The sequence below is a fragment of the Lygodium microphyllum genome, chromosome 26, assembly GCF_053477565.2.
Source record: "Lygodium microphyllum isolate KBCC chromosome 26, Lygodium_microphyllum_v1.1.10, whole genome shotgun sequence".
Classification (NCBI taxonomy): Eukaryota; Viridiplantae; Streptophyta; class Polypodiopsida; order Schizaeales; family Lygodiaceae; genus Lygodium; species Lygodium microphyllum.
Window position 1 is genome coordinate 107,775,085 of NC_141160.1, and position 14,246 is coordinate 107,789,330.

Below are 14,246 nucleotides of genomic sequence, written 5' to 3' on the forward strand. Positions count from 1 at the left end.
GAGAGAGAGAGAGAGAGAGAGAGAGAGAGAGAGAGAGAGAGAGAGAGAGAGAGAGAGAGAGAGAGAGAGAGAGAGAGAGAGAGAGAGAGAGAGAGAGAGAGAGAGAGAGAGAGAGAGAGAGAGAGAGAGAGAGAGAGAGAGAGAGAGAGAGATGCTTCCTCCTCCTCCTCCTCCTCCTCCTCCTCCTCCTCCTCCTCATCATCATCATCATCATCATCATCATCATCTTCTTCTTCTTGAGTCGCATTGCAAGAATCATGGAGCCATTGCTATTTTGCAGATAGGCTACAATGAGAAGGCAAATATGTGAGTTCACTACATTCACTTGGAGAGTTTGTAATGGTTATGTGAGAGGTAGCCATGGTCATGTTGCTCAAAATGCTTGAAGCCATATGTGTTCCTTTAAGTCTAGCATTCATGGCTTATGAATGCTACGACAAATAATAAGGAATTCATTAGTTGTAACTACTATGGAAAACCTAGTCTAAGCAAATAAATGTCATAATAAGATTTCTAAGGAGGAAAAATGCTTCCATTTCCAAATGCATACATAGATAAGGAGAAATCGCAAGAATAAGAAATAGGGAAAATGAGATGGTAGTGTTCCTCTAGAAACAAGGAAGACTTATGAGTATCTAATGCATGAAAATGATGAGGAGGTATCCTCTTTGTTTACATTTTAGGGACTAGATGGAGGGACATCCTACTCATCATGAAATTGAACCTATTGCCAAAGAACAGAGCATGTATCAATCGTACTCGGATCCTACTCATCATGGAATTATAACTATTGCTAGAGAACAGAGCATGTATCTATTTAGCTTGGATTTTCACTATAGAATTTGGGATGTACTCCAAGTTGATGCCATCATTAGTGAACACTTTTTATTTATCCATCCCAAGGATTGCATACTTTTTGGTTACTTTTCCTTCTTATCTAGTAGGCCTAGGGCTTTATGGATCACTTCTAGACTAAGAGGGATCTCCTCTTCTTTTTGTCTATTATCATCATTCACTATGACTAATCCACTATGCTTATCAGGGTCATAGGTCACGAGAAATTTAGTGCATTTCTAATGATTCACTTCTCTCTCATTTTTTTTGATGTACTCATTTAATCCACAATGGTCCACTAGCTCCTTAGCATCTGGAGATTTTATTGCCACTTCTTTTAAGTAATGGGATTTGTTTGTATCGCAAGTGGTGATATCCCTTGACCACCATGCTTAGCTTGTAGTCCCCCTATTCTTCCTCAAAAAATGATGTAAGTGACTTGGTTGCCTTGTATATTCAATATAGTCATGTATTTCATATATAGTATAACCAATATATTATACAAATGAAAGTTTTGTATGAAATGTAGTTTTATACAAAAGAAAGTTTCATCTGGAACTTTCCATATGTCGAGCTAAAAACGCATGACATGTAGGACTTGAATAGAACTCCTATTATTTTGCAAGTTTCAATGTTCTTGGACTTAACTACCCCTCAAATAGTCAACTCACACTTCATTTCATAGTCATCTACTCTCTCCTCCTTATCCCAAGCAAGTAAGAAAGCAAACAACCAAGAGCTTGTTTTTACAAATATAATGCAATCCAAAGTCATTGGCACTTATGTTAATGGTGCCTAAGATGATACAATGTAGTCCAAAAAATGCAAGTTTTCCAAATTAACTCTAGCATATTATGCTTTTGGTCAACTCATATCCTCGTGACTTGCAACAATTAACATTACCTCCCTCCAAAATGAGTGCAAGTCCCATGGCACTCAACGTTGTAAGCAGCATGCTTCAACTTGCATTGAAGTCATGGATGCTTGGGATGTCTAGATGTTGTCCTTGGAGGACTGGTGGAATTTGTTAATGAGGAATGTTGCACGAAACTTGGTAGTTGGTGATGGACGTCTAGATGCTGTCCTTGTAGGAGTGGTGGAATTTGTTGATGAGGAATGTTGCATAGTACTCGATAGTTGGTGATGATCGGGGGTTGATGAAATTATTGAAATGTGTAGTTGCTAGTTATACCCTGATTGAAAGGGGTGCACTTTTTAAGCAAGCCTTGTGAGAGCAGATTTTTGATGCTGAGAAGTGTTTAAAAATAGCTAAAAATTATGAATATCAAGGGAAAAATATTCAACGTCGAAGGCGGCGGCTCCAGCTAGGACGATTTTAAGCGTTAAGTGCTTTAAAGGTGCTCAAGCGACACTTGTTGATTTTTGATAATTTTTTAGACTGCCGTGAGGGTTGTCAGGAGTTGCCGGCCAATGCGAGATGTCAAGCCGGACACGCAAAAATTTACAGCACTCGATTTGGACATCGGACGGGGAAATGGCCAACAAATGGGCAAGATTTGAAAAGGTGGACCAAAGTTTGGCCAAATGGTCATGACCCTTGGGGGGGGATGTAGCATTTTATGGAACATCATATAGTGAACAAAAAGAAGATGAAGAAAATGTGGGAGAAGGGGGCGCCATCAGACGTCGAAATTTGCGCTTGATGGAGGGAGGAGGCATCATGCTGACTGTGAACAACCCACCCATTTGACAATGGCCCTTGCCTACTCTCTGTATGTTGACTCTATCGCCATCCTTCGCCTGTCAAATGATGGCCTGGATGAAGATCTCTGTTTCTAGTCTTTGTCTCTCCTCTCTCTCTCTCCCTTAAGGGGCTGTTCTTGTGTGGAAGAAGACAATGAAGAATGATGGAGGAAAGCTTGTCCGGATGAGACCGGATTGCTTCTAGATGGATGAAGACATGAAGAGTGCTGTTCTTGAAGATGCTGAGCATTAAATGCATGCTAAAAATCAGTCCCGTCATCAAGACCAAGAAACCGAGGCCTGAAAATAAGCGGTAATGCTATTTTTATGAAGAAAAATGATCTTTTTATGCTATTTGCTTTATGAAATCTTGTTCATATGCGATGAAAGTTCATTATGACATTGTTTGCCATGATTTTCAATTGTTTGCAACCTGAAAATCAGAAAATATAAGGCTACATGGCCGGAATTAGTGTTAAAATACATGAAAAACATGCGTTTTAAGGGTAAAATTGGGTTTTTTACTATATAAATGAGAAATATGATATGTCACACCAACTAAATCTGAGTTTTTTTCTATCAATGAACCTAAGGGCCATAGCCCACAATCAACTTTCATTTTCAATAATTTTTATTAAATAAAAATAGGAAAAAATTACCCAAAAATGGAAAAAATTGGTTTAAAAATAGGGAAAAATGAAAAACAGGCTAAGAAAAATTAGGGAAAATTATATCTATGTTTGTGCAATGTATAGCGATGGAAAAGCACGGGGTTGGCCTCGGTTTGTCCCTGTTTCTATGTTTTGTGCGTATTTATTGTTCTTTTAAAAGGGAAAAATGCATAGAAACCCTATCTAACTGATCAATGATGAAAAATGCTAAGAGTTGGATGAAAAGGGACTGAAACACTGAAAGATAAATAAAAGATTTGATTTATGCATTGCACTTGGCACATAGGAAATGGTTTAAATAAAGAGGATGGTAGCATGAGCATATGGTTCGGTGCCTCCTTTCAATGCAGCACGCGTTAGTGAAATTCATGGAAAGAATGCTCTATACATTATGCACGATGCTGATCTTTCTTTTGTCTGAGCACATAGCTATACAAAATTTGCATTAAGCATAATAATTAAAAGGTATCAGAAAAAAACCTCCTGGATGCATGGCACTTGTCTTCCTTAGGTTGAGACCAATGATGAGCGTGAGAGGACGTCCCAAGCTATAGGTTAGTCGTTGGGTCCTAAAGGGAAATTGTTGTGAGAAATGGTACATCTTGGAACATAAAATATTGGTATCTTGAGAGGAGTTTGTGCTCGTTTGTGTTATATGTTTAGCAACGCATCAAAGGGCCAATCCCTGAGATGTGGAGAGCTGCAGTGGGGCTCCAACTATTAGTCGGTGGAGTGCCTCCATATGTGTGTGATCGTGGTATTGCCAATGTATAAGGGTTCTCCCTTTGAGGAGTTTTAGGGAAATGTTGGACTATAAACTATAAACACATGAATTAAGCTTTAGGACAGCTTGTCCTTTAGCATTAGATTGACGCTCCTGGTCCGCGAGGCCATGAGGGTATTTGTGTGTCATGAGCATGAGGTCCGGCTAGTGCTATAGCCAGTGCTGGCCCATTTCAGGTCCCATCACCTTGCTTAGGTGAACCTTTGAGAAATGGAAGTAAAAAGGTGAGGTTTCACTTCATCTTAATCCAAGATTCCCAAATAGGTGAACATATATTTATCTTAGACTACAAGTACCCTACAAAAAAATGTAAACTGTACAATGATAAATTTGAAAAAAACCCATAATCTTGCCATGTAATGGTCATATACCGAACCATAGAAAAAGTACAAAATATGCAATGACATAATTTGAAAAGAAAAACCCATCATATATAAGGCTACCAAGTCAGCACACATGCACATGAAGACTCCTCACAAGAACTTAGAAAGTGTATATGTCTTGCAAGTCATGAAAAGCAACATGATTGTCACTTTCAATGCCTAGGTAGTGTCTACCCAGCTCCTTGCATTGACAACCTAGCTCACTGCATCCAACAACAAACACATTGATCATTGTATCTCTCTTCTTAGTGGATGTGGTTAGTAGCCACTTGCATAAACAATTCCCATTAGATATTGAAAAACCTATTCCATAAAGTGCTACATACTCATTAACTTACACTTTTCGATATATATATATATATATATATATATATATATAACCTACTATAAAAGTGGGGTGATCACTCTAACCCTTCTTGTAGATACTTTTCCCCCACTTTGAAGAGACTATATGCAAAACTTTTGTTTTGCTCCCACATCATGTTGTGCACTTTGCGTTGAAGGGGACATGGCAAACTTTCTTGCCTCTATTCCTCCTCATGATGGATTTGGGATATCCCTTCCTTGAGAAGATAGAGACCATCAAGTTCCTCACCTAAACATTGCAAAATAGGGTTCAAATCATATTGGCACATAACTGGACACATTACAGGTCAAACTCAACATAAAAGAATGTGCTTCACACCTCTTTCTCACTCTTGTATATATAGCCACACTTTAGTGTCGAGATTAGGGTTTGGTAGTGAGTAAACCCTTCTTTGTGTCCTTCACAACTATTGGCAAGTGGTCCATGAGACTACATGTGACGGCCATCCCTCATTTGCAACATAAAGATTACTAAAGGTAGTAACAATCATAATTGACAATGAAGTTGAGAAATGGTTCCATGTACACACTTTGCTGATTCCATCATCTCCACACGAATATTGGTGGGAAAGACTGCCCACACTAGCTTTGGCCACAATCATATATGGTTCACCTTTATGATGATGCATAACCAACAAGAAATCATTGACTTTGTAATAGAAAATATTGTGCATCATGACAAACATGAGAATATATAGGTACATGTAGGAAATAGCCATGAGATGACTAAATAATATTGTATGCTTACATGATAGCTTGGTCCTCAAATGTTGCTATGTCCTCAATAATCACCTTTGTCTTGGCTTCAAAGTCTTTCTTCCTTGACCTTGGTTGTTGCCCCTCTCATCGAGCTACCTCTTTTTTGATGACTCTCACCCTGATGCATACATAACCCCCTTTGTTCTCTTACTATTGCTAGAGTGCTTCTTCATATGCGTTGGTCTGTTTGAGTTAATAATATCAGCACCCCCTCACTCCTATTTTTCTTCTTCTTCCTCTTCCTCTCCCTATCCCTCTCGCTCTTCCTCATGTGCTTCCTCCTCTTGCCTTTGTTGGGACGACATAAATTCTACATCATAGAATAGTGCTTATTGTTAGCTAAGAAAGGAAAAGAATGCATCATATAATGAAGCATGCATTTCCATTATGCATCATCCCAAAATTTTGCTATGAGGGGCGCATATAGTTAGGTGGGTAGTCTAGCTGTTGCCACACACTCCTTGTACCCCCACATGTTGATCTCCCACTCCTTCCATGATTCTAGATACATATATTCTGGCACCTCTATATTTGTGAAAGATGGAGTAGAAGTGGAAGCACAAGTGAAAGCAAGAAGAGATGCAAGAGCTATGGAGGTTCGAGCAAGAAGAGAGAGATCAGTGTTTAAGAACTCTGAGAGAAAAATTTTGGTGCCGAGAAGTGCTTAAAAAATAGCTAAAAATTATGAATATCAAGGGAAAAATATTCAACGTCGAAGGCGGCGACTCGATCTAGGACGATTTTAAGCGCCAAAGTGCTTTAAAGGCATCCGAGCAACACTTGTTGATTTTTCATAATTTTTCAGACTATCGTGCGGGTTGACACGAGTTACCGGCCAGTGCGGGATGCCGAGTCGGACGCCCAGGATTTTTTAGAGCTCGATTCGGAGTCCGGACGGGGAAATGGCCAAGAAATGGTCAAGATTTGAAAGGGTGGCCACAACATGGACCAAAGGGGGGGTGCCCTTTGGGAAAATTTTAACCCCCCAACCAAAGGGCATGCAAAAAATCGTGGAGAGAGAGGAGAAGAGGGCACCAACAACAGGCGCCGAAAATCACGCCATGTATGGGAGGAGGCAACCTCTAGCCTGCAAACAACCCACATCACTGATCATTGCCCTTGCTTCCCTCCTGGATGCCAATCATATCGCCGCCTCTCGCCCGAGAAATGGTGGTCTCTATGAAGAATTCTGATTTCAGTATTTCTCTCTCCTCCCTCTCTCTCCCCTAAAGGCAGATTCATGTGGTGAAGAAGAAGAAGAAGAATGGATGATGGATGCTTGTCCAATGAAGACCGGATTGCTCCGTGATACAAGAGGAAGGAAGATTGTTGATTGTGGACTGTCATGAAAATTAATGGTGGCTGGAAATCAGTCCCGAGATATGACAAATAAAAACCCGCAACCCACAACCCGCAAAGGACGGTAATCTCATTTTTACAAAGGAAATTGATGTTTTATGCAATTTGCTTCATGAATATTTGTTCCCATGGGATGATTATGCATTATAATGTTGTTTGCAATGTCTTTCAACTGTTTGAAATCAGAAAATCATAAGTGTTGTGGATGAAATTAATAGTGTAAAACCCGTAAAACACGCGAAATATGGGGAAATTGGGTGTTTTTGAGATATAAATGAAAAATATAATAAGACACACCAATTAAATTTGTGTTTTTGCTACAAATGAACCTAAGGGCCACATCCCACAACTCATTTTTTATTTTTAGTCATTTAATATTGTGAAAAAATACAAGAAAAATAGGAAAAATAGGAAAAAATAGGGGAAAAATGGATTTTGAGTGCCGAAAATTAAGGAAAAATAAGATTCATGTTTGTGGATGTATGGGGGGTCTGAAGTATGAGGTTTAGCCTCAGTTCAGCCCAACCTTTATGTTCTAGTGAGTTTTTATGGCTTTTTTATACAATAAAGATGTGGAAAATGAACCCTAAACCTATGCACGATGCACAACCTAAACGGGTGAGGGGGTAGAGTGTATGAAAGGTGTTTCAATGCTGAATGAATGATGAAAAGCTTGCTGGTTTTATGAATACCATTTAGGTTGGTCGATATTTAAAAATTAAGAACCTAGTAGCACGAGGGTTTCTCGGTGCTAGGTTCATGCAACGCTGCTTACGAGCAATAGTCAAATTCATTGAAAGAAATGTTTTCCACATGTGCACCAATGATGATTGTCTTAATTGTTTGAGCACGTGGGCATTCACAATTTTCATAAATCATAAAGAAATTTAAAGGGTGTCAGACAATACCTCCTGGATGCATGGCAATATTTTTCTAGAGGAACATGAACAACGGTGAGTGAGTAAAGTTGTCCAAGCTGTAGGCTAGGCGTTGGGTCTAGGGCAAAGAAAGTGAGGAAAAGGATACATTCCTGGATATGATCAATTGGTACCTTGAGTGGAAATATGTGCGATATTGTGTTATATATGTTTAGCGGCGCATCGAGGGGCCAATCCCCAAGATGTAGGAGAGTCGTAGTGAGGTAGCGGCAGTTAGCCGTGGGAGGACCTCCTATGTTTGTACTTCGTGCTATTTGGCAATGTGCTAGGGACTCCCTCTGAGGAGTGTTAATTGGGTTAGAGTTGGACTACGAGACGTGATACAAACACAAGATGATTAGGAAGATGATGTATGTGTCATCCACGCTCCTGGCCGCAAGGCTGTGGGGTTGTTGAGCGCATGATAGAGGTCCGGCTAGTGCATGAGCCAGTGCCGGTCCGTTTTAGGTCCCATCAGTGGTGCGTCTGTCGGGAGCCGCTTGGAAGTGGCAGTCGTCGAATCTTGGTTGTCTAGAGACCAGTTAGCAGTTTATGCCAAAGGATACCGATTTTGACCCGTTATTCATCGATAAGCATCATCTAGCCGAAATCCAAAAGCAAGAGAGAGACGAAAGAGCTAGGCGACGTGCTGAAATTTTTAGGAGGTATTCCCCTAAGTGTAGCGGTGTTGAACCCTTACGAGGGAGTGGATCTAGTGGTCTTGGTGCCACAAGCAGTAAGTTAGGATAAGGTGGAAGCTTTAGTGCTCCCCTTTCTTCCATAAGGCAGTCTACATCAAGTGCGGGAGGTGTAACCCCACCGTCCCCTATTTCTAGTGCAAATCCAATTTCCGTCATGGCGCAGCCTATTGCAATTCCTGCAGGAACGATGGATTTGCCTGCTCTAGGTTACCCGCTACCCATTTTTAATGGGCTAGTTGAGGAAGATGCGGAACTCCACATCAGGGAGTTTCAAAAGCTGATGTTTAACTATCGCATCCAAGAAGAAGGACATTTAATGATGTTCTTCAACATGACTCTCAAAGGAAGAGCTGTATCATGGCTTAGAAGCCAGAACCATATTGAATATTGATTCATTTTATGGAGCTTTTCGAAGGGAGTTTGCCCCTAAAAGGGGTGGGCAATATTGGTTGCGTGTACTTAACGTGACCCGCCAAGAACCACATGAGGATATTCGTGCTTATGCAAAGAAACTAAAAGAGGTTTTCCGTAAGTTGGACACCTCTATTCCTATCCCCGTAGCTGCCCAATTGCAATATTTTCTACATGGTTTGGACTTTAATATCCAGTTGCAGTTGAGTAGTGTCCCTTTGGGGGATATAGATACTACCATTACACGAGCACAAGAAGTGGAATCCCGACTACAAGCAGCCTATGCATCTCGAGGCAATTCGAATATGGGTCTAGCATTGGGAAATAATATGGTGACGGCCAAGGCAGTGGTAGCCAAGGGATAGCGATGGCTAATCCTAATGGGAGAGGGAACATGATGCAGAATGTGCCTTTATTACCAGCTCCCCCTAGCATGACAATGCCTATGGGTAGTCAAATGGCTCCAAATGGTGGAGGCCAGGCAGTTAATCCTAATACCATGCATGTGGTTCAACAACCAGTGCCTAATAGAATTGTTAGGACGATGGAACGATAGGGTAATGATCAAGGCTACGAGTCGAGCGCTTCCAATGTTCTTGGCGAGGTTAAGGACATGATAAAGCATTATACCGACATGATTACGGAGCAGTATCAACAAATAGCCTTTGATGTCAACTTCCTTGAAAAACAACAAAATTTGATAGGAAGTAGATACCCAGATGAGGGTGCACCTTCGAGGTTTAGCTGCAAATGGTGTGGTGGGCAACATTACCCACGAAATTGCCCAAATGTCAAGACATCTGTGGAAAATCCGGCCATTTAGCAGCCACTTGCTGGAGTAAGATTAGTTCCCTCTAGCGAGGTAGTCGGCAACCAGGGCCTGTTAATCATCGTGCGCAAGGAAATGATTCCCAACGAGAAGACGGGCCTAAGCAAATACTCCTACGACCAAAGACTACAATAGAGGAGCTGCCTAGTGGTAGTGGGGTTAGTTTGATTGAGGCTGTGCACGTTAATGACGCTGAAACCTCTAATCTGCGAGCTGTTCTTACAAGAGGTCAAAAGGGTAGAGAGGCTGACAAGGATAAGCCTGTCGATGGAAACCCTAAACAAGGCGACAAAGGAACGCAAGTTCCTGGATCCTGCCATGGAAGGGGGACCTCTGAAGCCCGTGGAGAGTAAAGCTGATGTTAAGAAGGATAAGGAACCACCGAGGAAGAAGGTGAAAGTTAAAAAAGAGGCAATAAAGTCGGTTCAGCGACCTAAAGAGCGGATGGTTTGGCGTGAAAAGCGAACTCTATCAAACTATCATGAATTCGATTTGGCGAGCTCTCTTTGCGAAGTCAAGCCAGATGTGAATCTTTTACAGCTTATTAAGCTTTCCCCAGGAGTACGCAAGGAATTTAGAAAGATCCTGCGTATCGGGTATATTGTAGAACCTTTGGGTATTGCACGAGTTGGTGATGACTGGTTCGAGCATGCTGAGAAGCATTGCCCAAGGGTTGCAGCCTATGTCGATGGGATATTAGTAGATTATGCCATTGTCGACACAGGATCATCTGTTAACATTATGAGTTCTGAACTGATGGAAAGGTTGGGTCTTGCGATCCAGAAAGATACCTCCACAATTCTCAGAATGGCGGATGATAGTTTGAGATAGCCGGAAGGCTGCATTACTAAGGTCCATGTCACTGTTGCAAATGTAGAATGCCTGTTGGACTTTAGGGTGATTCGTTTTGTAGGGCGTCCAAGTTATCAAGTATTACTTAGACGACCTTGGATCTTGCAAGCAGACTGCCAAGTGGATATACCCGCCGGTCGGTTGATATTCGGCAGAGGTGCTCAGCGCGTGGTAATTGATGCCTATCCTGAGTCCCGCAAGAGGGAGAGAGCTCCTCCATCTTCCACAGAATTGGAGACATTAGAGGATTTATCCGCTAGTGAGACATCATCGAGTGATGAGTCCAAAGAGGGATCCACCATGGAAGACGTCTATCAGATCACTTTGAACGAGTCGATAGAGGCCCAAGATCGTATAAGAGATGCAGATGTTATCGAGCTAGACCTTGGTACGCCTGATGAGTCGCGACCAATCAAATTAGGTTCTATGCTCAGTTCAGTAGAAAGGGAGGACTATGTGTTCCTAATTCAAGAATTCCGCGATATCTTTGCCTGGAGTTATGATGAGCTGAGAGGCATCCCTCCTAGCCTGGCTGTTCATACTATTCTTGTAAAAGAAGGCAGTCGTCCTGTGCGTCAAAAAATAAGGTGTATGCCTTTTGAACTAAGGGACGGGCTGTTCGAGGAGTTACAGAAGCTTCGGAAAGCGGGTTTGATCTTTCCTATGCAACACACAGAATGGTGTTCGCCAGTTGTGATCAGAAAGAAAAAAATAATCAAATCCAATTATGTGTAGATTTTAGGGAGCTGAATAAGCAGACGGTTAAGGACTACTACTCGTTGCCGTTTATTGACCAAATTTTGGATCAATTAGTGGGTAGGGAGATATATTCGTTTATGGATTGCTTTGCAGGATATAACCAGATGGCAATTGCCAAAGAGGACAAGTTGAAAATAGCTTTTATTACTGTCTTTGGTACTTTTGCGTACCATGTGATGGCCTTTGGTTTATGCAATGCGCGTGGTTCGTGGCAACGAATAGCAGATAAGACATTCGGCGACATATCCCCTGAAGAGTTGAAGGTGTTTATTGATGACTCAGGGGCCGCCACCGTGAGGGAAAGGCATTTGATCATTTTAAGAAAATGCTTTGAGCACTGCAGGCAATTTTGTATCGCTCTAAACACACGGAAGTGTGTTTTCGGTGTACCTTATGGGCTATTGCTGGGCCATGTGGTCAGTTCGGTAGGAATTGCGATAGATCCTGAGAAGGTCAAAGTCATAGTTGCCATGGATCCATCATGCACTCCGAAAGAAGTTCATAGCTTTCTGTCTTCGGTTGGTTATTACCGTAGATTCATAAACGCCTTGGCAGAAAGAACGTTGCTGCTTACAAATCTATTCTCCTTTAGCTGTTTGTTTGTATGGGGTGACCCTTGTCAGGTAGCATTCGAGGATGCGAAGCAGGAGCTAGTAAAAGCTCCCGTTTTAAAAGCACCTAAAAGAGGTGAGGTGTTCTATATATTTTCAGTAGCCACCATGCGTAGTATCAGCTTGCTGCTGTTTAGCCCAAATTTGGGAAGAAAAGTGGTATCACCCGATTGCTTTTGCTAGTCGGAAGCTGGGGGTATTCGAGATCAATTATACCTACATGGAGAAATTGTGTTTTGCGATGGTCTTTGGGACCAAGAAATTCAGGCACTATATTCTCTATGAGAAAGTTGTGCTTTATACGAAGGCGGAGGGGCTTCGATTATTGATGAATAAGCTGCAGCCGCCTGATCGTCTAGCGAAGTGGTTAATCACTTTGCAGGAGTTTGATTATGATTATGAGATTAAGAGTAAGCCACCGAGGTTGCAAGGCATCGTAGAATGTCTTGTGGACTTTGGGGAGCCGAAAGAATCTGTGGCTGAAGGTAGTGACATGGAGTCGTTATTTAAGATAGATACGACGTCTATTCCCTCCTGGTATGCTGCAATAACGCATTATTTATCGACAGGAGAGGCTGGACCCGAACTTTCTAAAGCTGAGAGAAGGAAAATTAAGTAGCAAGCATTAAAGTTTGCCTTGATCGCAGGTACATTATATCGGCAAGGGGTTAATGACATCTATTGCCGATGTGTGATGCCTGACGAGGTGCCATTCATTTTGGAAGAGTGCCATGATTCTGCTTGCGGAGGCCATTTTGCTGGACGGCTTACAACACAAAAGGCTTTAAGAGCAGGTTACTGGTGGCCTACCATTTTGCAGGATGTGTTCGCGTATGTTAAGAGATGCGATATTTGTCAATGACATGATAGTCGAGAGAATAGGAAAAGACCACTCACCCCTATTATGGTGATACTTCCATTTGAGAAGTAGGGAATAGACTTTATGGGTCCTATTACTCCGTTGTCGACTGCGCAAAAGAGGTATATTATTGTAGCAACTGACTACTTCACAAAGTGGTCAGAAGCACGTGCAACAAGGAAAGATGATGCTAAAGAAACTGCTAGTTTCCTTTTAGAGCAGATAATATGCCATTTTGGTCCACCAAAAGAATTAGTGTCAGATCGTGGAACCCATTTCCTGAATAAGGTGATCAAAAGCTTGATTGAGGCTTGGCAAATCAAGCACAATAAAACGACCCCTTATAATCCGCAGGCAAATGGACAGGTTGAAAGTACCAACAAGCAGCTTGTGGGTATCCTATCGAAAGCCGTATTTGAAAAGAAACGCGTCTGGGACAAGAAGCTGTATGTGGCAGTATGGGCATATAATACCATGTTCAAGCGAGCCACTGGCCACATGCCGTTCAAACTAGTTTATGGTGAGGAGTGTGTTTTACCCTTAGAAATTGAGTTACCGACTATTAGATTTGCAATAAACCATTCTTTGGGTAATGAGGACGCCCTATTAGAGCGATTTACGACCTTAGCACACCTTGATGAACTTAAGTTGCAAAGCTTGTTACATCAAGAGGTGGCTAAACGTCGCATGAAGTAGTTGCATGACCTAAAAGCGAAGAAGTATACATTTAAGAAAGGACAATTGGTTTTGTATTATGATGCGCGTAGGGAGTTGTTTCCAAGAAAATTGGAACCTAAATGGGATGGCCCCTACAAGATCGTTAGGTTAGGGAAGAACAGGTTTACAGCTCTATTAGCTGATCTACAGGGAGTAGAGTTTAAGAATAAGGTTAATCTTAATAAGATTAAACCTTATTACTTCTAAGTATTCTAATACAAAGAAATGCATTGCAGGTCCATGCTGGGGATGATCTGAGACCTGCGGAAAAGAGCTTAAAGTTGGTTGATGGGTCAGTTAATCCTATATTTGGAGCACCCATATCTGGAGCAAAGATACCATTAGGGGAAACTCATCTGGTGGAGCAAAGGGTATAAAGTGATTGAGCAAGAATACGGAACCTTTGTGTGGGAGATCAAAGTCTTCTACCATCACTGCTTACAACTGTTGACGAGTATCCCTGTTGTGTTCAATGAAGAAGGTGGGATGGAGCCGTCAGTTCATCCTCTCAACATGCTAAACTTTGATTACCATAATTACGAATAGAGGAATTCCCGATGGCCGGCCCCATTGTGGACGTATACAGTATATTTTGAAGGAGCGTCCAGGGGCCCTAATAAAAAAGGAAGTGTGGGAGTAGTAATCCGGGATCCCCGACAAAGAGTGACGATGAAGTTAGTTGCTTATCTCGGGGTAGGATTCACTAACAATATGGCGGAGTATAAAGCCT